General features: G+C 43.7%; 1 protein-coding gene across 19 annotated transcripts in view; it reads left to right on the forward strand.

The window, feature by feature from the left end:
* Nucleotides 1–2,964: 2,964 nt before the first annotated feature.
* The window catches only part of DTNB (dystrobrevin beta), a 214,912-nt gene continuing 205,109 nt past the window's right edge, over nucleotides 2,965–12,767 (forward strand). For all 19 annotated transcript variants that reach the window (XM_037391264.1, XM_037391269.1, XM_037391263.1 and 16 more), the window contains exons 1-2: nucleotides 2,965–3,141; nucleotides 3,786–3,864. The gene's annotated coding sequence lies outside the window, so the exon portion shown is untranslated. The remainder of the gene's footprint in view (nucleotides 3,142–3,785; nucleotides 3,865–12,767) is intronic.

Genomic DNA, 12,767 nt, shown 5'->3' on the forward strand with positions numbered 1-12,767 from the left:
GAGTTAATTTTCTTCCTAGTAGCTGGTACAGTGCTGTGGTTTGGATTCAGTATGAGAATAACGTTGATCACACACTGATGTTTTAGTTGTGGCTAAGCAGTGCTTACCCTAAGTCAAGGACTTTTCAGTTTCCCATGCTCTGCCAGTGAGGAGGTGCACAAGAAGCCGGGAGGGAGCAGAGCCAGGACAGCTGACCCCAACTAGCCAAAGGGTATTCCATACCGTGGAGGAGTTGGCTGGGGCTGGGTGATAGCTGCTTAGGGACTGGCTGGGCATTGGTCAGTGGGTGGTTAGCAATTGTTATTGTGCATCACTTGAGTTTGTTTGTTTTTTCCCCTTGGATTTTATTCCTCTCTCTCCCCTCTTCATTACAATTATTGTTGTTGTTATATTATTATAATTAGTATAATTATTATTACTTTATTTCAATTATTAAACTGTTCTTATCTCAACCCATGGGTTTTACCTTTTTCCAGTTATCCTCCTGATCCCACTGGCCCAGGGCAGGGAGTGAGCGAGCAGCTGCATGGTGCTTAGCTGCTGGCTGGTGTTAAACCAAGACAAGGGGCCTTGACAGGCTGAGACAACGGGCATAGAAGAACCTTGTCAAGTTCAAAGCGAAATGCTAAGTCCTGCGCTGGGGAGGAACAATCCCATGTACCAGTATAGGCTGGTGGACAGCTGGTTGGAACACAACTTGACAGAAAAGGCCCTGGGGTCCTGGAGGCCAGCAGCATACCCCTAGGACAAAGGAGGTCAATAGCATCCCAGGCTGTGTTAGGCAGTGTCACCAGCAGATTGAGGGAGATGATCCGTCCCCTCTCTCAGCACTGGTGAGATCACAGCTGGTGTGATGCATTCAGTTCCGGGCTCCCCAGTACAAGAAAGACCTGGACCTACTAGCGTCAGTCCAGTGAAAAGCTGCAAAGATAAGGCACTGCCATAGAAGGAGAGGTCACGATCGCTGCGCTGCACACCCTGCAGAAAGCCTCAGGTAAGCCACTTCACATCGAGTGAATTCACCAGCTGTGTTCAGACTAGTGTGTGAAACCTGCCTGAGGGTTATTCACAGGCATGAGACTGCATGGCACGGAACTGGCTGCAGCCACACTACTAAAACCTGTCAGGCTGCACACAACAGTGATTTTATCCAAATCCCCTATCCCATGCAAGATGCCCAGAATTACTTGGAGGATTTTTGGGAGCATAGTAGTTGAGCTTATGTATACGCACTAAAATCCATCGGTTGCTTAACTGCTTCAAGAGTTGAACAGTACCATCAAATTCCAGTGCCAATGCCTACATCCTGCTGCTACTTAATTTGCTAGTATAGATGCAGCCAGCAGAAAAAAACCCCACAGCACCTCTGCCTAATCTGGTTCCACTGCTGCTAGTAGGCCTCACTCCAGGATGCTGGGAAAAAAACACATACTATCATTTGCACATATATAGCTCAGAATAAACATTAACGCAGCACTAGCTACAACGTCTAAGCAGCACTTTTCCCCTCTCATTTTCCTATTCCCTCATGACAAACCATCTCCCTCCCACACATGCAAAATGTTAGTAGTCCCTCCTCTCCACACACAGTATAAGAATCCTGCTCCGTTCCCGCAGGCACAGAAAACATTTTGCAGAAGGAACCATGGCATTTCCACACAGAGAGACTGATCAGAGGGAGACGGCACGCACAGCCTGGAACAGATGCCCCGTCCTATCCAATCTTCCTCAGAAAACTCTCACGTACTAATCATTGCTGTGACTGTTTGTACTACCATTGGTTGCCAGCAAGCCAAGCTGTAATATAGCTGATTGCTATGCAATAGCGTTATGCAGCCAGACACAGATGGTCAAAGAATGGAGCAGGGGAGACTGTCATTTGAAAAACTCGCTGTTCCTCTGGTGGGGGAAGCTGTGAGACACAGCAGGGTGCTTTCAGAAGGCTCCCCTGGCGTACAAGCAGCACAGCCTTGAAGTGCACAGTTCCTTGCAAGCCAAAGCTGCCCTGCCAGCCCTCAAAGGCTGCTGAAGGTACAGTCACTGCAAGACACACTGACAGAGCCACGGCCCTACGTTGACCTTCCGTGGGGGATCCTGCAGACTGCTCTGGCGGGGGCTGCTGAGGGCGGGCTGTGGGCTGACTCCAGGTTCCATCCTGCACCCTCACTGGCCTTGGGCCTTTCCCGACAGGGCCCCAGCGCCATCCTGACACTCACGGACGCTCCTGCGGACAAGAGCCGGCCAGAACTCAGCGCAGGGCACCACATCGACCGGCTCTGCGGGGCTTTGACACACACCCCCACAACACACTTTGCCTTCTGGAGTCGCAGCAACAGCACGGAGTGCGCTAACCGAGCCTACCCGTGCCGGGCCGCCCCCTGGCCCACTGACACGTCGCCCTCAGGCTCGGACCAGGGTTTCCGCCGTTACCTCCCGTCGTTTAAATGACTTTAAGAAGCCGCCTCTCCGCTCCACGCGGCTCGAGCGGCACCACAGGCGGCCCCGGACCGGGCGGCGACCCGCGGCTCCCATCAGAACAGCCCCCGGCCGGGCATCGCCTCACGGGCGCGCACTGCGCCTGCGCACTGCCGCTGCGCCCGGAGGGGGGCCGGCGGCGCGCGTTGTGCCACGGGCGGGAGCGCGCGAGGCCGCGCTGGCCGCTGATTGGCCGGAGAGCACGAGCGCTCCGGGGGCCCGTTGGCGCAAGGAGAGCGCGCGCGGGCGGTGCAGGGCCTCGGCCGCCGATTGGCTGAGGGGAACGGGGAGCGCGCGGGGGAAGCGCACGCACGTCCGCCGCCGGAGAAGCGTCTGCCTCCCGATTGGCGGCTAGGCGGCGCCGCACGGACCGGGAGGGGCGGGGCCGGTTGCCTCAGCTGCTGATTGGCTGGAGACGCCGGACGGGGGGGGTGAGGTGGGCGCGGGCTCAGATTGGCGAGAGTGCGCGCGCCCTTGCGGAGGCGTGCTCGGATTGGCTGGGCGGCGCGAGGCGGCCGGGGTCCGTTGGAGCGCGGAGGCTGAGGGGTACGGCCGGCCGTGCCCGTGCGGCCGCCGGCGTGGCGGCGAGCGGCGGCCCGAGCCCGCCTGCGCCGTGTCCCCCGCCCCGGGCAGCCCGCTCCCCCCGGCCGCCGCCCCCCGGCAGAGGTGCGTGCTCGGCGCGGCGGAAACGGGCGCTGGCGCGGGCCCGCTGCGGGCACCGCTACCGCCCGCGGGGTGGGAGGGTGCGGGGCCTTGCGGGGAGGAGGGTGCCCCGGCCCCCGCCGCTACCCGGCCGGGGTGCGGGGACGGGCGGGTCCGGGGGGCGCCCCTCCTGCCCGCAGAGGTCTTGGGGGCCGGCACTGAGCCGGGAGCCCCTCGCCTCGGCCGCGGGAGCTGCGGGATTCGCGGAGGTTCGCCGGGCTCCGGGCCTGGCGCGGAGGAAACGCCGGGCGGAGCGAACCGCGGGCGCCATGGGCGGAGGGGAGCCGCGGACACCTGGGGGAGCCTGGCGGGTCGCCTGCCCCGCGCTCCGGGCCCGCCGGTCTCGAGGCTGGCGGTTCGCGGCGGGAGCGGTCAGGGTGCCCCGGGGCTCTCGGCTGTGCCTGGTTGGCGCATCTTGTAGCTGACAGATGCTCGCGTAGAACCTGCAGGCTTCGTTCCTTTGTAATTAACGGGAGACACAATCAGGGCAAAAGTAGCATAATCACAGCAGTAACGGCAAAATCGGGGTGGCAGTGTTATTTTTTTCTGCGGAAAACCACTACTTTCTTGATAAAAAAGCTTGGGTTTTTTCCCCCCATTTTTTTTAGATTGGCTTTAAATGTTTGAAGAAGGAGCTGAGCCCCATAAAGTGGAAGTTGCCCTAAGAGACTTCTCAGTGTAATTCAGGTAATGTGATCTGTTGTGACTACCTGGAGTATGGAGCTTAAAAACTTGTATTATGTAACTGATACCAGTTGCCTGTTTGTCACACGTAACTGATATTGAAATTTTTCATCTATTACAAACTTCTGGCACAAGGTGGTGATTTCTGCATTTTATGTGAAGTATTGGATATATAAGATACTCCTACATGAGATGCAATCCTGCTTTAAAAAAAAAAATCCCTTCAATTAGCTTCTTGTGCAAGTTTGATTTAGGTCCCTTAGCTGGGGAGGTGAAGCTGGTGAATATTCTTATGGAGAGCTAAGAAAACCTAAGTGGTACACAGAGCACCAGCGTAGTACTTTCTTCTTTCGGCGGGGATTGGTGAGCCACTGAGAACAGGCTGGAAAGCACAAGGATACTTTGAAAGTTATTTCTGTGCTGCTTGAAATGCATGTCTAATAGAATCAGAGTTATTAACGTTAGAATTTGCTCAATAGTTGTGCATTATTGCCCTTTAAAAATGCTTTGTACTTTCAGTTTTCTTACTCTGGTTCCTAAAACTGACTCTACAGTCTGATGCTCTGTCTGGCGTGGCTGCCCAGTGACAGAACATTCCATGTGCCTGAACCAGTGGTTCAAAAAGTCAGAAGTCTCAGTTCCGGGTTTTAGAAAAATTGGGAAATGCTGGACTGAAGAACTGGGCCTTCTCTTCCCCCCTTCCCTTCTTTCTTTTCCCTGATAAGCGTGTATGATCCTATACTGCTAGGTGGCTTCATAATGTACACCCAAAGGAAAGGAGGTAACTCAAAAGCGTTGGTTTAATGCTGTTGCTTTTTGCGTTTTCTCCAAAGGATATTTTGAGTTAATTTTGGGGAATTTAGATAAAAGGGCGAACATGCTACTGGCCTGAAGACTTCCTGTTTAGGGAAGCTGGAAAAAGGAGAATTAATCAGTATAGACAGTGTAGGGCAGTCTGAGCAGTAATTTCTCTCACCAGAACATGTACAGTTGGCGAAGGCTGTCTGTGGCCTATGCTACAGTCTTTTCTGAAGTTCTTTTCCAGACTAGTCAATTCACATCATGTTTCCAGCAACATCATTCCTTTTGACCCTTACATTCTTGCTATGCTTTCATCTGTCCAGGATGCTGCTCCAGAGGTAGCTTGTCCTATTTAAATCCTCTTTGGGATTTCTGCTTCTTGTCTTTATCGTACATAGGATTCTTGTCTTTGTTGTATAGCTGTTTGATGATGTATCCCCAATCAGCTGCTGAGGTCTTGTTCAGTACCAAGAAGGCAGCTTCCCACTCTTGTGTTGGGGATGCTGGAATTTGTCGCCTGCTTGTTACTTATCTCACGTATAAGAGGGCACATCCAGTAGACCTCTGTGTAAGCGCCTTGTGACAACCCCCTCATTGTTCATTAGAGTTTTTGTTGTGATGAATACAGAAGCCATGTCAGTATTGTCTCAACCCCCCTGTTTTTTTTGCAGCAAACTGCTTCTTGTTTTAGGCTGTAGGTTATTTAAAATGGTAAATTCCTTTGTATATTGTCTGTGCTGCAGCTAGTATGTTCAGGCATCTGGTTTACCACAGAACCTACGTGTTGCAATAACAACATAAATTTTAAGAAGTTAAATGATGAATGGTATAGAAAACTTAGGAAGAAGCCATAATGCAAGAACAAAGGCTTTTGCAGTATCATAAAAGCATGATTTTCCCATCACTTTAATTATATTATACACTCGGTACCACAGGGTGGCATTAGGACTGACAACTTACAATTCCTTCTAGCCATGGCCATATGTTATCTGTTGCATGTTGTGCAAGCTGACAGGTTTTGAAGAGAGAGAAAATCAGGTCTTGAAGTTTAAACCAACAACTTCGGATTAGTTGGCATGTTAACCAGAGCGCACAGCACATACTCTGGATGGTTCAGAGAGTCTGGCTTCATGTGGCTGGTCTGTTACAAGCTTTGTAGAACCTAAATGATGTGTTCAGATAAGGCACTTTTTGCAAACGGTTTCCTAGAACTTTTTTTGGAAGGAAAGGTAATTTTTGTAGCTCGGACATGGTAGTCTGTAGCATTGACACTATCCTTGTAGTTACAGAATACATCACCTGATAGAGGCAGACACAGTTTCCCAGCAGGTGTGAATGGTTGGCTTTCAGCATTCCACTCACAGCACAGCCTCATTCTCTTACCATTATCTATCCCTGCCACTTTTTTTTTTCTTTGTGGTTTCAGGGTTATTTTATCTGGTGATAAGGATTTGAATTTATAATATTTGTATTAAGCTATTACTTATTTTTTCTTTTCCCATTGAGTACCAGGGAGAAGAAATCGTGATTGTATTGTTTGTGTTTGGTTTAGTGTTTAAACTGATAAACTGTGGCTAAACTTAGTATATTGTTTCATGGATCTTTTCCAGTCCTGTGGGCTATCAGGGGCTACTAGAATGGATGACAGTATTTTAATTTCTTGGCTGTGCTTAAGTAATACAGATTTATAAAAATACTTGCAGCAGTGAAAATTTTTAGGCAAACTAAATCTGGAAGAAATGCTAATAAACCTTGTAATAATCTGTTGTGGAATTTTATTTGGCCAGTTGTCTCTCTTTGGAAATGAATGGAGTTAGGAAATGTTTCATATCTAGGAAATGAATGACAGCAGGTACCAATTCATGTCTAAATTTTAAAAAGATTGGGTGAATAAAGTGTGTACTATAGTTAAAAAAACCACTTAAAATCATAATAGCTTTACTGCAGGTAGTTACTGACTGCAAGCATGAAGTATTTTTTTTTGTCTTTATCAGTCTTGCTGCTTTCAGGTGCAGATTTTTACTTCATTTAAGAGGCTGAGGAGTAAGAAGGCTGTTTTGCCAGAAAGCAAATGGTGAGGGAGCCTAGTCCCTAAAATTTTTTTTTAAACAAGAAAAGTTCCAAAGCTAAGGGGTAAGAACTCATCATTTTACAGAACACAATGGCAAGCATGATCAATTAAGTTTCACATTTGGCTTATTTTGGTTTTCATTTCTTAAGAAAGAAAACAAAACTTCATTTGTGTCCACAGTTGGTCAGATAGTTGGAATGTTAAATTGAAGATAATTAGAAAAGCAGCTGACAATGTTGTATGTTATATACAGTGTACAGAGTCAGTGTTACAGATGTGTACATGGGAACATTGATAGAAGACTGTAGAGCTGAATGTTAAGGGCTGAATAATCTAAAAGGGTTTTTGTAACTTAGTCTGCGAAGATAAGTTAGATGGGAGGCAGGGAAGGGATGAAGTTTCCAGTTCTACTATACTGCGTTCTGTGTTACTGCTTGTAGGTCAGTTTCTAGTGACAACAGAATATACACTGAGAAGAAACTTACGGCAACAGTAAACATTAAGAAAGCTTGACTGGGTAGTAGTATCTGTTAACTTGTTATGGTTGTGGTCGTACAGGTTGTATAGCAGTGCAGACAGCAAATTATTTGGAAGCAGGTGTGCTATGAGGTGCGCACATGTCCTGGTTTTGGCTGGGATGCGCATTAAAATGTTTCTTGCCCTGGTTACCTAGTGAATGCAACCAAAATATGGTTTGGGGTGGGTTGTTTTTTTTCTAATACCTTGCAATATGAGCAAGCACATCTTGAGAGGCTTAACAAGGATTGCAAAGTGGAGCAAACTAGCTGTGCTCTATCCAGGGAGAGGTGTTTTGGGGACAGGCAGAATGCTACATTAGAAGTGCAATACTATTCTTTGAGTTTATTTATATGATTTTTTTCTTTGTTGCAGTGCTTATGGAATCTTAATTATTGTGGGTTTGTCTTTCTTTATTTTATAGAATGATGACATCAAAGGAAATGCAGAGGCAGTAGGGAGGCACTGGTGGTTTTTGACAACTAGTTTGGGTACAGCCAAATTTCTGAAGAAGGTATTGTATGTTTCTGGCAGCTCAGACAAAACCAAAGTTACCTGGGATTATACACGTGTTCACTTTCCCATTGGTAGTGGCAACACTTTGTAGGCTTGTGAATTTGGTGAGGATGATTTTACATTTTAATGTAGGAGATAAAATGATCACTATGTAAAGATTTAAAATTGGGTAAGCTTTTTTCCCCTTCTAATTCAGTTGTGATTTTGAAAGGAGTTCACATTGTCACTGCCCCTTTGGCTGGAACTTAGCATTTCTATGGGTGTGCCAAAGGAGCAGTTTGTGTCAACTTTTTCTCATGTGCTGAATCTTTTAATGTAAGGTGAATACATCTGAAGTGAGGTGGGGAGGGAAGGTCTTGCATGGATTACTAGTGATTGATGAAGATGGTAGCAAGTGATACAGAACTAGAGGCGATGACAGATACTGAAAATGGTATTGTCTAATATTGATGTGGATGAATTGGGAGGAGAGTAGTGTTTATGCACTATACTGTTGTCCACCAGCACGAGATCTGGATTAGTTTGCGTCCTGTCAGAGTTCACATTTGTGTGGTATCCTGCTGGTGCTGCATTCCTTACTCTGTTCATGCTCGATCGCTTAATCTAGGTTAATAGAGAAAAGGGCAAAAAAGTAACTCAAAACAATTCCTAATAAATAGTTCAGTTTGGTGAAGAGGCAATTTTAGAATTTTTCTCTTGTGCTCTAATAAGCATCTCTGGGAACCTGCAGATTAAAATGGCTAGAAAGGTTTTTGTAAGATTCACGTTGGAAAAGCTGAGAAGCACAGATTGCACAGAAATCCCCTCCAGTGTTATAAAGAAGATGAATCTTCCCTTCCTGAGAGGGAGAGGTAAGCTATTAATTAGGGTATTTCCAAGTTCTTACTGCTTGAAAATCATGGTGTAATATTTCATTTCTTATCTAACGTTAACATTGCTTTATTTTAAGGGAATAATTTTAACTGCTAAATTTGCTCTTGTTTGCAGGCTTATGGTAAACCTTATGTGTAGGCATTACTTTTAACTTCAGTCTCAGAATCACCAGGGCAGGTTGTAAAAGCCTCTTTCTATTCCTTAGGCTTTTGGGCAATAAAGAAAAATAAGAGTTTGTGATGTCTTTCCAGTTATTCAAGAAAAGCATTTTTGTATTCTAGGTGCTCTGTGTCCTACTGCTATGCATCCTCTCTTTTAGTTTGCTGGGAAACAGATCAGGCTATGCAGTGTGTGTTTAAACATGCAGTGTTGTCCTGAATAGCTTCCAGTTTTGCTGTTCCCCATGCTTAACAATTCCCTGCTTACTAAATATGAATATGTATTGCTATGTACCTAAAATAATACCTTATAATGTTCTTTTAAACCTTTCTTTGGTTTTGTGCCTTAAACTTCCCAGGAAGTAGGCTATGAATAATACGGTGCCAGCTGTTGGTTTCATCAGCTTGTCTGTAGTCTTGCACCTGACCTGTAAATTCTTCAGGGCAGGGATTTCTGTCTGTCTGGGTGTTGAACAAACAGTTACATATGTGAAGTGAAATCTTGTGTTACAATAATTGGAATGGTTTGGAACTCTACCTGGATTTGAATTTTTTCTATCTTGTCTTGAGGTAATCTGGAACTTCTTCTTAAAATAGTGTTAAAAGGTTTTTGAAAGAAACCTGTGGTTAAATACTCTTGTTTCTAGTAAAATCTTTACCAATTTCTTACTAGTTGGGAAGATAAAATTGCTGGTCTCCTCGTGGGGCTCAGACCAATGTTAAGGTTGTTTTCCATAACAGTAAATTAAAGCAATAAGGACTGGCTGAGGATGTATTGCTGCATGCAGTGTCCTGTAAAAACAAAACAGATGCTATTTTGTGCCTTGAAAAAAATCTTACAGTTTAAACAGAAGCAGCAAGGCATGGAGTAGGGAAATGTGTAGTTCTCAATACTGGTTTTTTTTTTCCCCTAAACTACTTGATTGCCCATTCATTTTCAAGAAAGTTTACTGTATAATATTGCATGGTTTTGCAAAATCTTCTTTAAGAGTAGCTTTTGAGCCACTGTATTAAAAAAAAACAACCAAAAAACATTGATTTGTATAGAATTTCACTGCCAAGTTATAATCCATTCTCTTGGTCTTAGTTTAGTGGGTTTTTTTTTCCACTTACGCCCTTCTAGACTGAAGTCAGTTCTGACTTGTAAAGGTCTTATGCAAGCATTTGAGTCCCATACTTTTAAGAAAGCTTCATTTTAAAAATCTGTGAGATCCGGACCTTTTAAGTTTTTAGGAAATTAGGAAGATTCATATTATTTCTCAAAGATGCTCTGTTACTCCTGTTGCAACAGATACAGAAGCAACATTTTAAAGTATTTTTAATACTTCTGTGTGCCATTGCTTTTGCTTTGATTACTTATCCCATATGGTGATGGGAACAGAATTTGAAATTTTAAGTTAAACTAAGACAATTATCAGGAATGGTTAAAACAAACTTTAAAATATGTTGCCAGTCTACTTGCATGAGTATAAAAGGCTTATCTTTTTGTCTTCCTGGATTTTGGTCTAAGTGCATTAGATGTGTCCCTCTGTATTAACTTCTAGATCAATTTCTTTTTCCTAGTTAGAGGCATTGGGGAATGGAAGAATACCTTTAATCAACTGCATATATTAATGTTTGACTGCAGATAAAAGGGAGATCAAAATATGAACCAAGAGAGGATGAAGAACAAAGAAATGAGTAGGCAGATTCAGGTGTTTTGGATAGACAGAGAGGGAGATGAGGGAATGAAATCAATCTTTGGGGTTTTTGTTCAAATTCTTAGTAAAGACAAAGTAAAAATACTTCAGCATCTTTCTACTGAAATCCATCGAAGGTGAATAAATGATACTCATATCATAAATAAACTTAACTTTTATACTTTAACAAAGCATTATGACAATTTAGAAATAATTTGATTTTTTTAAATCAAATGACAGTCGAAGCCATACAAGTTCAGAAGCCCAAAACAGATGATTGAAGTACTAAACCTGATGCAACAGCAATAACCTTTTTCTGCAAGTACAGATATGCCCTGAGTTTTTATTCAGTGTCTTCATCCCAATGACAGGTTCATTCAAATTTGTAAAAGTGAATGAACTGACAGGGGATGAAAGCTTCTTGTTAAACCACCTGTGAAGATGCATTCTTCTAATTAGAAAACTGGCAGAAAGTTCCTAAACTTCCTTCCATGTGAATTGAGTACATTTAAGATCAAAATATGGCCCGAACTGCTATTCTGAATTTTTTTAAATTATTTAATTTCTGAACACAAATAGGTATAAGCACAATTTTACCCTCGCACAACAAATGCAGTTGTCTTACCAGTGATATCAAATATTATTTCTGCTAGTAAAATGCAACATCAAGAATCTGAACAACTCAAATTTAATAATTCATAAATTATTGTGTTTCTATGTTCTTCTGTTCAGCTTGATTAGGCTGCATTTCAATGCAAACAGATGTCTGGAAACGGTTATCAAATCATAAAGGTCAGAATTTCCTTTGGGGTATCTCTTAAAAGTGGAAATAAAAAATAAAACAATTTACTTGAGAGATATTTTTTCCCCTCTAACAGATTTAGTGACTCAGTAATCAAGAAGCAGTGAGGAAGCACCTGAAATTGCAGATACGGAACCCAAATGATGAAGTTTTAAGTTCATAGTCTCTCACATAGTAGCATGTCGTTACAGTAGCAGGTAGGGAAGGAGTGTGACTTCTTGGATGGTGGCTCTAGTTAGTGTGAGAATATAACGGCTGCTCTGTTAGCTGAGATTAATTACATAGTCTCCTTCCCCTCCAATCTGAGGAGGAAAAGCTGCTTATTTAGGCCGTTACCTACAGCTGATGAGCTCCAAGAAGAGCGAAACCTTTTAAGATAGGTCCTGTAGTATTGGCCTAACAATCTTCGGAGTGGCTTGTTTTCATTTTTGTGCTTAAGCTGCAAGTACAATCAGGAACCACTGAAATGTGTGGTCCAGAGTCATCAGCGGCTGAAACTGTTACAGCAAGTCATGGGGAAAAACAGGCGTTAGGTTTTACTTTTTATGTATGTATGGTTGTTTTCTCTCCAGCCAGGTGTACGTATATAATGCACGCATGTATGTGTTGTGGGTGTGGGAGAGAGCTTTCAAAGTAAGGAAAAGGGAGAGCTGTGAAACAGAAGACTGGAATATAAACAGGAAAAGAAAAAAACCGCAAGAGAAATAAGAAAAATGTTTGAATTTGTGGTGCCTATGAATGTATTTGAGGTGGTGACTGACTGTAGAATTCTCCACGATTACTGATATAGCATTTATAAATCAGCTTTTATATTAACTTTGTCATAGAGCTTACTCGGGAAGCGAGAGATCAGTGTTATTGGAGGGAGAAGGTGAAAGCATAAAGGGAAACGGTAAACTTCTTGAAGGTTTGCATCAAGTTGATCAACTGTAGTTTTGTAAGTTACTATAGCTTATGCATTTTTTTGTGCTTTAAGGTGAACATTACTTTGATGTACAAATATGTACGAATGATGTACAAATTTGTACAAAGTATGTACAAATAACTGTTAGCATGTAATGATTTTTTCTAATACTATTTAATAATTAAACTGCATTTCTTTAGTGAATATTTTACTGCAGTACAGATAATTCCCTGCTGATTTTCAACATTATGAATTTAAATAATAGGCATCTTGAACTAAAATCTCCCATGGAACTGGTGGCTAGTCTCCCTGTTACAGTAAAAAAATATCCTTTTTTATATACATATAAGTAAAAATAAATTATTAGTAGTAGTATTATATGATAATGTCTCGGTAACTTTCAGCCTCTGTTCTGAATACTTAGAAAAGCAAGTTGAGCACATGCATTATGATAGAACTGTTGAAATTGGAGCATGTTGCAGCTTACTTTCAGTCTCTCCAAAGTTAAATCAGCAAATACAATCTGCATGGTGTCAGGTGCTGGCTGCGGCAGTAACTTCAGCTTGCAAACTTTCATTTCTGATTT

Source organism: Falco rusticolus, chromosome 6 (genome assembly GCF_015220075.1).
Source record: "Falco rusticolus isolate bFalRus1 chromosome 6, bFalRus1.pri, whole genome shotgun sequence".
In the NCBI taxonomy this organism is placed as follows: domain Eukaryota; kingdom Metazoa; phylum Chordata; class Aves; order Falconiformes; family Falconidae; genus Falco; species Falco rusticolus.